The sequence below is a fragment of the Bemisia tabaci genome, chromosome 8 (genome assembly GCF_918797505.1).
Source record: "Bemisia tabaci chromosome 8, PGI_BMITA_v3".
In the NCBI taxonomy this organism is placed as follows: Eukaryota; Metazoa; Arthropoda; class Insecta; order Hemiptera; family Aleyrodidae; genus Bemisia; species Bemisia tabaci.
The window spans coordinates 44,278,006-44,291,091 of record NC_092800.1 but is presented as its reverse complement, the minus strand read 5'-3'; the positions used below and the strand labels follow the sequence as shown (position 1 = coordinate 44,291,091).

Sequence of the window (13,086 nt, the reverse complement as noted above, 5' to 3'; positions counted from 1 at the left end):
GGTAATCCAGAGGTAATAAAAATAAAAAAGAGAAATAAAATATATCACGCGGTCATGTCATTGTGCATAAGTAAACTTGTAGAGGCCGGGAAGGTAGTTTTCCGTTTGATCAACTTTGTCCGGAACGTTGCCAAGTTTCGACCGTCATTTTTACCTCTCGGATAAAGATTACTTTTCTAGGGCCTGCACGAGAAATGTTTTATCAAAATTATAATGAAAATGGTACGATTGTAACTAGGGAGACAGCGGAAGCAGGTCTTCTCTAGGAAGATTGATTAAAAAAAAAAATATTACCGTAATTTAATACAGTAAATAATTTAATACCTAAAAATTTAAAGTTATATTAAAAATTTCGATTTTAATGTAAAAATCCGAGATAGCGATTTGACTGCCGCAGTATTTCACTGCCATCGTGTCCCCGCAATTTTGGCTCGTTTGAAATTCCTTCGAGTTTTTGAACTTTTTAAAATCGGGCTTGTCTGGGATTTTAGCCCTAAAAATACGTAATGAAGCTTCACGTAATCTACTCACCTAGTACTTTCAGAATATTGACGGAAAAACACAAGGTTTGGTGACCCATAGGTTCAGCACTTGTAAGCTAATTTGCAAAACCTCACCAAGCAAAGCGCTCTGACCGACTTTCATTAATCATTATTTGGGGGATTTCATGTGATTTCATGCTCATCAAGTTGCTCACCAGCCATCATCAGGCGAAAAATAGCGTTAACCTCAGAGTAAAACTTGTACCTCACGGAATTGAATCAGTGAGAACGAAAACACACCAACTCGGAAAAATTAAAATAGTCAAGACACACACAAAACTGCACAGTAGATGAAGAAATTAGTCTAAGAAAAAGATTTTTGGTGCGGTTCTTCCTCGCGGCTTTGACTCCGGCGTGCCTCGAGGTTCCCCGCAAAAAAACCTCTCGTGAAAATCTCGCGCTCCGTCCCCACCGAAATGCCCCGTTGAGGGATATACGCGATTTCGTCGTGTTAACGATATCACTGTATTCAATTATACGTGTATACAAGAGTATTCGCACTGCAAATACTTAATCGTAGTAACAAGTTGGAAAACGCTGACTCCGCGAATTTAATTAATCGCGCACTACACAGTGTGGTCGGCGCGTTACGCATATAAGCGCCTACAAGACTAGAGGAATACTTCGCGCATTACGCCAAATGCATACTAGCGCCTCGGAGGAATACTTCATGCATTGCGCGTTCAACACCGTTTGACAGTTTGACCGACTCGGCTCTCTTGTGCGGTCAAGTATGCGACTTCTGCATCTCAAGACGATGACAAAAAGAAGAGAAGAAAAAGGGGAAGAAGAGGGAGTAGTAAACGGGGAGAGAAAACGACGAGACAAATTCTCGTTTTGTTCTTTTCCGATTTGTCAGAGAATAGAAGAGAATTCTTCCGCTTTTTCTTCATTTTCTCAATTTTTCAATCATATCTCCTCTTCTTCCTCTCTTCTGCCTTCTCCTTATCTTTTTGTTACTGTAATTTCTCCTTTCTTCTTATTATTTTCCTCTCCTCCTTTTCATTCCTCTTATATTTGAATTAGTGAGAACGAAAACATACCAACTCGAAAAATGAAAAGAATCAAGACACACACGAAACCGAACAGTAAATGAAGAAATTAGTCTAAGAAAGAGATTTTTGGTGCCGAAAGACAAGCACTTACGGACATTTTAAAGGTCCAAGTTGGAACAGTGGCGCTAACTTCAATAACCTTTATAAAAATTGACCGTCTTTAATGAAAGTTGCGCATTGTCGAGTTACCGAGTTGGTGTGTTTTCGATCTCACTGATTCAATTGGATTGCATTTTACAAAAAGAAACCACTAGCATTGCAATGATGCTAAGATTGTGCAACTTCATCTTTTGCAATAAAATTGCGGAAATCGTGAAAAACTATGAAATTTAGATGGTAATTTTTGTCTTAAATTTACAGTTTTAGCGAGTAAAATAGAAACTATTAATGGATAATCGGGTTTTTCCTCCAAGACAAAAGAAGTTGCACAATCTTAGCAACATTGCAATGCTAGTGGTTCCTTTTTGCAAAATGCAATCCAATTATAGTGCTCGTTGTTAGTGAGGCCAGATTGTTAGTGGAGGGCCTCTAAAATAAATTGTATCCACACGTAAGTCCCCACTTACGGAGGCGCAGCGCTAGAAACGGCAACTGCGTGGGCGAGGAAAGAGTTATTTACGGGTTAGTGCGGTCCATTAAATCCATTGTTTATGGTATCGGATGTATCGGGGCTTTCGGCGGCCGCAACCGCAAAGGGCGCGACGAACCCCACAACCTCAACCTCTTTCTCCTTCATCTGCATTTTTCGCCCCCCCTCCTCTTTCGCCCCCCCCCCCCGGGGATCCCAATGCTAACATGCCCTTCGCTGTAATCGAAGCCCACACCCCGAATGACGGAAAGCCGCAGGACTGGAGGAACGTGGGGTCCCGACCCTTGTTACTGGTCGCGGGGCGACTGCGACTGGTGATCTACCGTGCTAAGGAAAAACGCCGTATGAACCTCCAGGAGTTGCCAAATTTCTTCTCATAAAATACGAATTCATTGGGGAAATTGTAAATATTTTTTCCCCGGTTTTTCAGAATATTTCGTTCGCAATTCAATCTAAAATATCTGAACATTTCAAGGAAAAATATGCTGAAATTTCGTCAAAAATACATGTTTTATCCGGGGAAATTTGGCAACTCTCGAATGTTCATACGGCGTTCTTCCTTAGCACGGCAGTGATCTCATCTCGTTATTTCTTACGTCTCCGTTCCGATAAAACCACGGATATTCCTGAAGTATTTGAAAATTAAGGTGTTGGATGCAGGTAGGGCACTTCACGTTTGCGGTGTTTCAGATCTCCACTGTTAATGCGTACTTTTGAGAGGAGTCTAATGTGAAATCAATGATTTTATAGAGATAAAAATTGGTAAATGCTTCAATTAAGAAGAGAAACAACATGAAAATCTAAGAGTAATAAAAGACTTCACCAGAACAGAATTATGTAATTCTGTACAAATTTTAATTTTCATCATTTAAATGAATTAAATATTTCATGCATTACAAAACTGACTTATTGATTTGCCGCTTTATAAAATTAACCGTTGGAGAATCTTGGGATAAAACGCTCTTTTGACTCGGAAAGGACGATTCCTGAGATGCTCAAAGTGACATTCATGCAATTCCACTTAAAAGTCATTTCAGTTGGCTTCATTTCCTCTGTGAAACATACGTTATTCTGCCGCGCTAAGGAAAAAGTTACATGAGTATTCGAACGTTGCCAAATTCCTCTCGAATGAATGCGTATTTGTGAGGGAAGTTATAAATATTTTTCCTAGAAATTTTTTAGTAAATTGCAAACCTCTTTGAAAAACTGAAACAAGCTGCGCCAAAAATCGTCTTTTATCAAAATTATTAAGCGGTGTCTGAAGGTCCATACGGCGCACTTCCTTAACACGGCAGTGTTCAGCCGCGGGTAAAATTCACGACCTCTTTGAGCGGGATTCCGAGCAATAAAGTATTACCCAGAAGGAACCTACCCCCTTCATCGCTGGTTGACGCTTGATTAAAAGCGCAAATCGCAGAATGCAATTTCACCTGGTGTAGGAGGGGTGGGGGGGGGGCAGAGCAAACTGACGACTCCTGACAAGCCACACGGGAGAGCGGGGGGGCGGGGGGCGATGTCAATAAGCACTCAAGATTATTATGCACGTTGGACTTTATGAAAGAGTGATTCTTCGAAATTAAAATCGCTCCTCAAGACCGGGAGTCCTATTAATTCGCGGCGCGATCAAACGTCAAAACCTCGTTTTCCTGACGTAACGCCGTAACCGCAATTCCCGTATGAGCTGCAGAAAGTATAGGTTTACATGTGAAGCGGGGACCACGCGGAAATCGAGATACGCTCTTACGTCCCAAGACGGCGGTGCTCGAGTAATAAAGGTATCCTTTGTGCGCGGCTCTCGGATTATTTGCTGCCTCGTTTGACTGGCAGTAATTTCCATTCTCTTATTGGGTTTGTTTCTTTTGCCCCCCCCCCCCGCGGCTCCTCGGAAGGGGGGCTCGTTAATTAAACGGGGACAGTAATCAGGGAAGGGTGACCAATTTAAAGTACCCTTTGGCTTTCGGGCGTGTGTCTCGAGCTTCGAAGACTCGAGACTTTGTGTTCTTCAGGATGGAAGTCTCTGCTCCTCGCTGGTTTGAGCTTTGAAGAGAGCGAGGCAGACGCCTTATCTGACTTTAAATTGGACGTATTTATGCGAAATGGAACTATGTGCAAGTGGAAAGAAGGGGTGTGCTCGTTAGTGCTCGGGCCATAAGAATGAATGGGACTTTGAAAGCGCTGGTGACGTCAGCGGTGAGGACCGGGTATGAGGAGGCGCGACACGACGACACGACGACGACGACTAGATCGTCAGTTTTTAACTCATGCGCCCTGTCCGCAAGGCTCTTGTCACATGCCCACGGCGCATTGGCGCCTACAATTCCTATCGGATACTCACGTTGCGCAATGCGTGAAGTATCCCTATTAGTTTGTCAAGGCGCCAGTGCGTCGCCGCTCCAAGTTGAGTTAGCTCTAATATTTAATCTGGCAGAGTCAGCGTTATTCAACTCATGACTTTGAAATGTTGCACATCCTGTATGGATTATTCTCATTTTAATTGATGAGAAAAAATATGTATTAGAAGGAAAATATAAGGTGTGTTTTGTAAATATTAAGGTGATTCCGTATCAAACTTATATGATTTTCAAAGCACAACGAATTTGACACAATTTCTTATAGCCTTTTATAATCGATGGCGAAACAAGCAACAGTCGGGCGATAAAGTGTAAAGCCCGGCGATAGGAACTATAGCCGGCTGCATAATTTCTTATCGCTTCGTATAGCCGGCCGTATGATTTTCTCCGCATTCTACAGCCAGCTATAAGATTTGCTGTAGCTTCTTAGCCGGTCTAGAATTCCTATGTATTTGAAACGCAGCTTATCGCCATTTTTGTCCAGGCGATTTACACGAGTATTTAAATCCTAGGTAAAGTATGAACATGTGCACTCTTAAAAATTGCAATACTCCGTTCCCGATTTAAAGATAAAATTAAGCGAATTTTAAACCTACTCTGGGGCCGTCCCTAAATTACGTAACACTTTTTTTCGGCATTTTGCCAAATTTACCGCTTTATTCCGAGAAATTATGGTGACTTGCTCTGCAATGCATATTGTATAACAGGAGTCTGCAATGTTGCAAACGAAGATACGTGGTATCACATATTTCGTCGTCTCCCGACGAAGAAACGTAACTCCAATCTAAGGTTGCCAAATTGACTCAAACAATTGATTCATTTTACAATAATGTACCTGTGCGGTTTTATCCAAAGTTTTTCAAAATTTTGCGCGAAATCTAAGGAAAAATCAGTAAAATTTCAGTCAGAAAACATCTAACATTGTCCTAATTAATATACAATTTGCGAGAGGAAATTTGACAACACCGAAATGTAGTTACGTTTTTTCGTGGGGGAAACGACGATTTGACCATCGACACGGACGATCCTTAAGAACAGATTTAATATTATTTTCATGTTTTACTCCACGGAAGATTATTGGACTTGCGATTGCAGAAAAGTAATGAAGAAAATAAAAAAATAAAAAAAAAAAATTTTGTGTGGGCAAGGAAAAAAAGGAAAGGGGCAATTCTATGCAAAAGGCGAAGCCTTTTGAAATGAAGCAAAACCCGGACGATACTCAGTGCAATGTCAGCATTAGTCTCAGTCTTTCAGTGCTCGGAGCATTCAGCGTAGGGTTGTATGGGAAAAAAACGGAGGGAAAGACGAAGATCGCGAGGAATTTTAAACCGATTTGTTGCAGTTGAATGGAGAGGCAAATTATTTGTTTTAAATTAAGACGGAACCTGTGGCCCGGGGAGGTCGGGAGCTGCGCCTCCTCGGCAAAAACGACTTATCTTCCATAGGGTTCCCATTGGAGGTACGCGGTTCTGGCTTAGGAGAGCGGGTGCTGGCTTGGCAGTTCGCTTGCAGGTTGCTGACGGGGGGGGGGGGGGCGTAAAAAAATAATGTTTGAAGCGTATTTACTTTCGACTTAGCGAGGACAGCTTTTTCGCTCCATCAATACGTGCGAATAGCTGCAGCGCGGGATTGCCGAACTTAACAGTTTCTGACAGGGATCTCAATCGAGGGCTTGGTGGATGCGACGAATAAGTGCAATTTTCGCTGTTTTGAGAAATACGTGTTTAAAGGTTCAAAATCACATGGAACCTTATGGCAGAATTCCTATGATAGTTCAACATCACTCTTCAAAAAAAGCTCGCTTTAAAATTAGCTTTTAGGATTGAGTCTGTCACAGAAAATATTTTAGGTCTAGTCTTATGTTAGTTGAAAACATTATTATCCATTTTTTCAAAAACTGCACTTATGATGCACATATGACGTGATCTCCATCCCCTTCAATTTCAAATTAAAGATCAATGTGAAGGGATTCTTCCATGGATGATTCACCCTAGTCTTCGAAGGACATCTGGAATAATGCAAGTGAGAATCCATTAGCGATCAGAAGACGGGGATGAAAAAAAGAAGAGGTGGAAAAGGAGAGGAGAGGAAAGGAGAAAATTAAAAATAGGTATAGGGAGAGGGAGACGAAAATGAGAATGACATGAATTATTTTCAAATTTGGGTGGAAGAGGAGAGGAAGAACGACAACGATGACAACAAGATTTAGAGAAAAAGATGAAGATGAAAGAGAGAGAAAAAGATGAAAATGGCAGAGTAGAGGAGGAAAAAGGTAGGAGAAAATCAAGAAAAATTCGCTGAAAAAGAACAGTGGGTAGAAAAAGAGGCTGAAAAAAGTCACTTCTGCCTCCTTTTCGTCTTTTTATCATTCTTCTCTTCCGCCTCCTCTTCATGTCCTCCCTCTTACTTTCTTCTTCCTCGTCCTTCTCTTCTCTTTATTCTCCTCCTTTTCCTCCTTTCTTCTTCTTCTGCTTGTTGTCGTTCTTCTTCTTCTTCTTCTTCTTCTTCTTCTTTTTCTTTTTCTTTTTCTTTTTCTTTTTCTTTTTCTTCTACTACTTCCTGATCTTGTCCTTCAGTTTATGTCCCTTTTGATTTTCAATCCGTTTTCATGTGACATATGATGGAAGTCCGAAGAACCCAAACAGTCAGCCTAGGATCTAACAATTCTGATTTACTTAACTCGAGCGAATTGTATTCGAGCGAATGTACCGGCGGAGAGGCTCCTCAGTTGGGTGTAACTGCTTTGAGGGACCAATATAGAACATGTCTGGTCTGCTGACTAAAACCTAAGAATTGCTCGGGACGGTGGCGTCTTGCCAGCCGTGGCAACGGCGGATCCCCCGAACGAATTATCAATTTAAACATCTCAACTCATCGTTCTTAGCCTTTCATATCCGCTGGCTTCTTCCAGTTTCCACCGGGCTCCTTTCAGGCGGTCCCGTGGCTCGTGTCTATTTGCCCCCCCCCCCCCCCCCCCCTGCCACCCCGTCTACAAGTGACTGAAAAAAGCGCATCAAGCCCTTTATTAATTTTTAATCCCGTTTGAAAGGGAGTGCCCCGCTCGCGACTCCGTTAATGCGAATCCGAGTTCCTCTCGCTACGGCGAAACAGCGTATCCGTCCGGGTCGGCCGTTGGCGGTTGTGCGGTTCTTCCTTGCGGCTTCGACTCCGGCCTGCCTCGAGGTTCCCCGCAGAAAAAGACCTCTCGTGGAAATCTCGCGTTCCGTCCCCACCGAAATGCCCCGTTGAGGGATTTACGCGTTTCCGTCGTGTTCAGAAAAAACCGCCTATATCATTCTCGTGTTCACAATAGTAATCCATATAGAGTGTGCAAATACTTAATCGTAGTGACAAGTTGGAAAACGCTGACTCCGCGAGTTTAATTAATCGCACACTACACAATGTGGTCGGCGCGTTACTTATATAAGCGCCTACAAGACTGGAGGAATACTTCGCGCATTACGCCAAATGCATACCAGCGCCTGGAGGAATACTTCTGCATCGCGCGTTCAACACCGTTTGAGAGTTTGACCGACTCGGATCACGTGTACGGTCGAGTCTTGGATTTCTGCGTTTCAAGACAAAAGGAGAAGAAGACGAAAAGGGAAAGAGAAATGAAGGGAGTAGAAAACGAAAGGAAAAAGGACGAGACGAATTCTCTTTTTTTAATTTGTTTGAGAATGAAAGACAATTCTTTCGCTTTTTCTTCCTTTTCTCATTTATCATCATTTATCCTCTTCTTCCTCCTCTTCTGCTTTTTTCTTATTTTCTTGTTATTGTAATTTCCCCTCTCTTCTTATTACTATCCTCTCCTCCTTTTCATTCTCCTTATATTCCTCTTTCCTCTTAATTCTACTGCATGTATTCACCTAGCATATGTAAGCTAGGAAACCCAGGAGCTGATTCTGTTGTACAAGGGTCAAAATATCACGAGAGAGACACGGAGCAAGTTATTTTGCCTAACTAAATTATTGAAGGAAAATTGTCGGTACACCAAAGACCTTTTGCACTCTATTTCATCCAAAAAACACAGGGCTACGGTCTACTTATAATGACTAAGTTTTTTATTTCATGTCTACTTTTTAATACATTCTGTTATGCCCGGCTGAGTGCCAATATGTGAAACTTCAATCATCTCTGTCGATCGGTGCCGAGATCACATTGGAACATGGTCAATTCCATCATTGTTCCCCGGGTAGATCGTGACTGATAGCAGTTTTATGGGAGGCGAACAGCGTGCGGGCCCAATTTTTCAGGCGACATAATTACACCGAAAAAGCCTCGAGTGGAGGCAGAGCCAGCAAGGAAGCCACCACATTTCGCCGGCAAAATGGACGTATTTCTGTCGAACGGAACTATGTGCATTAAGACATGAGCCCCGAGACCCATAAAAATATATGCATAGCAGGGCTCACATCATAATGCACATAGTCCCGTTTGACAGAAATGCGTCCAAATGAGCACCCGCGAACGCCAAATCGCATACGGATTGCGACATAAAAATGAGTTGTCGAGAATTAATGGGACCGGGAAGGAAGCAGTTATTAAAAAAAAAGAAGAAAAAAATAGAAAAATACAATCGGGACATACATGCACATACGTAATAGGGGCAAGAGGTCGGGGCGGGGCGGGGGCGGAGGGGGGTGAGGGGGTGAAGGGGTGAGTATAAATAATCGAGAGGGGTTCGGGAGTGAGGGTGGGAGGGGGGAGGCTTTATTTGGGAGCTATTACTATGCATTTAAATGACATTATTCACATGAAGGATGTTTGCATTTTGTTTGGGCATAAATCTCCATGAAACTGCCATTTTGCGCTTTTCTCAGGCGGTCCCCGCTCTGTATTTGTTCTGCCTTCTAATGAATCAAAATTTTACTGCAACCTCGTCTCCTCTCGGCTTCGACGCCAAATCTGCGCCACCCGACGGAATTGAATTATTTCTCCGAGTCAAAATCCACCCATGTCATTCCGTCGTTTCATGGACGCTATAACTGGTTAGCATTTTGCAAAAAGGAGCCAAGAGCATTCCAATGTCACTAAGATAGTGCAACTTTTATTACCTTGCAAATATAAACTGATCATCTAAACAAGTTTCATCTTTACTCCCAATAACTATGAATTCGAGACGAAAATTACCTTCGGAAATGTAATTTCTTTCATGATTTCGGTAATTTTTTGCAACAAATGTAAATTACACAATCCTAGCAACACTGTAATGCTCTTGGTTCCTTTTTGCACAGTGCACTCCAACTAAAACTAAGATTCACTGAAAAAACATATTCTTGAAATATTATTCTGACTTAAAACGTCGTTTCTTGTCGACAAAATTTTGTTTTTTTTAAAGCCAGTTTTTTTTAGTTACAGAAACATTGTTTTGTTACCGTTAAGTTTTGGTCATGAAAAACTGTGTTCTTAACTTTAACGTTAATGAAACGTTAAAAAAAAAAAAAAAAAAAAAAAAAAAAAAAAAAAAAAAAACATGAAAAATCTGGAGGAAACATTTTTATTTTACTTTTGGTAAAATCTAGATGAATGTTTCTCAGAGTAGTCAAAATTAAATGAATTGATTTAAGTATGCGGAAAAAATCTGGTAAAATTGCCTAGTTTTATTCTGACAGTAGTTCAAAAGACAAATCAAGCCAGCTTGACAATGTTGAGCGAGTTAATCTCAAATCCTCCAACCGGTGCCAATATAATAAAAATTAGGTCAGTTTAGCGAGTGGATTGAGATACAAGTTTATTCCAGACAATTTTTCTCTTATGCAGGGTTCGCCGAAAAAATACCCGTACATTACATTTTTATGTGGCATAAAAAAGACCATAAATAACAATAGTTTGAAAGAGTGATTTAAGATTAGATCGTGATAACTGGGGTGATGGAGCTGGCCGCTATTAAAAGTCGATTGAGTTGTGATATATTTTTGCGGTTGAACACTCAAACAATGAGCCACTGGACATAGGGATGAGAATTAAAGCGCCACATAACATATTCACCATTAAAATATAATGTAAAATACACCGAACTTGGTGAAAAGGTTAAATATCAGCGCATTAAAGACAGCTGCGACTTGTTCTGACTGCGTTATTTCAAAGGTCCGATCTAAAAAACTAAGCTAAAAACAAGTTAGTAAGTCAGTTGAGCCAGTCGGAGACACGTGTTTTGACGATTTAAGCTTATTGATCATATTAAAAATTATAAGCATAGTGCAAAAACCAAGTTTCAGCATCCTTGTTGACGGCATTTTGGCCTTTCAGAATGAGTTAAATTTGAATGAAATGTAAATGCATTCCTCTGGCTGACTCTAAAGAACTCTAAGTGGCAGTAAAATGACCCTGAATTACTTTAATTCCCATTAAATTGATGTTTTATTGGGCTCGGTCCATTGACCTGACATAATCTACCATGTGGGCACAGAACATTACTAGTTTTATTAGCGTAACAGCTGAGACATCCAGGAGAATTTCTCAGATTTGAACTGATACATTTCTGGATACAACTATTCGAACTTGTGAGTGTTGCACGGTATCAGTCGGAAATGAAGGCGTTTCTCCGTCGGCTAGTCAAAATCAGTGGCGAGACGTGAATGATCGATTATTGATTTTTCCCCATATGAAGCTGTGGTAAAGAATCGATTATTAAGGTGTTCACTGCGACACCCACTTTATCGACCCTTTTCTATATGTTTAAATGGTAGATCGATCGATATATCGCAAAGCACAATGGTCAAAATAACACTGCACGCCTCCTCTGGGCTGATTATTGAAATTTATAGACAAATCTACGAATGAAGGGAAAATTTGGGCCATTGTTAGACCGGGGTAGCCCCTTAGTTTCTGCGTGAGCCCTGTTTTACACGCAAATCCATGATATCTGGGGCTCATGAGGAGACCGAGTCACGTTCTTACGCCAGAGGAGCGACTCAGAGGCGAGGCGTGAATGATCGATTATCGATATCTCCCCATTTGAAGCTATGGTAGAGAATCGATTATTAAGGTGCTCGTTGCGAACACCCTGTTTATCGATCATTTGCGTAGGTTTAAGTGGCAGATCAATCGATACATCGCAAAGTACGCTACGCCAATGTAGCGACGCACAATGCAGCATCCTTAGGACGAAGCTGATAAAAATCGGTAAAAAATACTCAACTTGAAATAATGAAGATAGTAGCACCAACATAGGAAAACCCTTTGGCACTATCAAATTGAAACACTGGAGGAACAAAGAAAATGTTATATCTCAAGATTTTTTGCTTATTTTTCGAGAAAAGTTCAATTGAAGTTGGCAACCTCGAATTAACTCGATGTTGACAATGTAAAAGCAACGTCAAACGCTCACACTTTAACTTCAAATATCTCTAATAGTCGTAAGATCTTTTTGGTAGAATTGAAGTTTGATATCTGAGGATTAAGAAAATGTCAACCACCCGAAGCATTTCGCATTTGAAGCGAGAAAAGTTCATATGAAGTTGACATCTCTTTCCGAGTATTTTTTATGGACCACTCTCGACCCATTTCCGACCCATTTTCTACCCAAATTTGAAGGAGTTTTGAGCGAAACATTTGAAAATGAACCATCATTGTTAGTCAAAAATATGTTTAAGATGACAAACTCCAAAAAAAATGTTCAGATGTCGAGTTGTGATTTTTTTTATTTTTGTCCATAGAAGGCCGCACTGTGCGACGGAAAGAAAACCCGTAGGTTTTTTTCCATTCAGCGTGGCAACGTAGCCCAAGACGTCACATATGCAGTGCGTCTGCGAGGAGATCTCAACGTCGAGCTCGAGACTGCGAACCCTCGCCTGCCTCACTTTAAACCGGAGTTTAAATGCGTTTTGATTTAAAATCGGGCCCGTTTGATGCTCCGAGACATTCCGCGCTGATTTGCATTCCTCCCTTGGAGACGCCGCGCGGCGCGCTGCATATTGACGTCGCGGCGCCGATATTACGGGCGTCATACCCTCCCGCGTTGCCGCATTTCCGCGAGACACGTAGGCGCGCTCAGCGGTTGAGGCTGCGCCGATGCGTGAGCTGGCACCTGGGTGCGTTTGCAAAACAGCCTGCGAAATTTGATGAATAGGATCAAATGCGAGAGAAAATATGCTGTTTAGCATCGTCTTTCATTCATGCGATGCGCTGTTCTTGGGGTAAAGGAAAACAAGGGGTTGGCTCCAACGTCCGAACGGTGGAGCTCATTCAAAGCACGAACCTTTTTATATTTATTAAAATTACTAGGAAATAATTGAATTGTGTAAGGAATGCTAACATCATAAGTTTGTAGTACAATAGCACCAAAAACAAATTGATAAATTTGAATTGATTTTTTTTAAAAAAAAAAACGTTTGTCTGTATTTTTGCGTTTTCCCGATAAAACTTTTGGAGGGTTGAGAAACTTTAATTTAATTTGAATGATGATAACATCCTTAGGATGTTACTTTAATATCAGAGTTTTAATGACAACATCCAAGAGTTGTCGCACACTTTTTTAACATCTGGGATGTTACTTACTTTAGCACCTTTTTTTACAGTGTATATCTACGCGAGAAAACTAACGG

The 13,086-nt window shown here is 41.3% G+C and overlaps 1 protein-coding gene across 2 annotated transcripts in view; it reads right to left on the bottom strand.

The window, feature by feature from the left end:
• Positions 1-13,086, bottom strand: part of side-IV (sidestep IV) — a 648,417-nt gene that overhangs the window by 223,061 nt on the left and 412,270 nt on the right. The window lies entirely within an intron of this gene.